Below are 467 nucleotides of genomic sequence, written 5' to 3'. Positions count from 1 at the left end.
TGAATCCCATTCCATGACTGACTAGACTAAGGAAAAAATATAAAACTGTGATCCATCTACTGTTGACAGCTTCTGGCTAAAACATTCTTTTTTTTATTTTTAGTAGATTCTTTTTTGAGCTGACAATATATAAATTTGGATCTAACATATTTTAATTATTTTTTTCAGACAATATAATGAAAAAGTGTTATCATTATATGTCTATGAACATATGTTTATGTACCATGGACATTACAGTAAAAAATATATGCATTCTTATTTTCCTTAAAGTGATGGAGAAAGCAATACCAGCTGTTTTGTGTTTCTTTTTTTGCAGAAATTTTACACAAACAGACAGAATCACATAAGTTTGAAGCCTATGATTTTATGATATATTTTCTTTCTTAATCATATATTTATCTGTTGTTTCCATGTTAACTTTTTTTTTTTTTTGGGGGGGGGCTATGAAAGACTTAACCCATAACGAC

At 28.1% G+C, this 467-nt stretch overlaps 1 protein-coding gene across 7 annotated transcripts in view; it reads right to left on the bottom strand.

The window, feature by feature from the left end:
* LOC119582023 (protein tramtrack, beta isoform-like) overlaps window positions 1-467 on the bottom strand; it is a 34622-nt gene that overhangs the window by 19523 nt on the left and 14632 nt on the right. The window lies entirely within an intron of this gene.

This window comes from Penaeus monodon, chromosome 15 (genome assembly GCF_015228065.2).
Source record: "Penaeus monodon isolate SGIC_2016 chromosome 15, NSTDA_Pmon_1, whole genome shotgun sequence".
Classification (NCBI taxonomy): Eukaryota; Metazoa; Arthropoda; class Malacostraca; order Decapoda; family Penaeidae; genus Penaeus; species Penaeus monodon.
The sequence above is the reverse complement of the archived record's forward strand: the minus strand, read 5'-3'. Positions and strand labels throughout refer to the sequence as shown.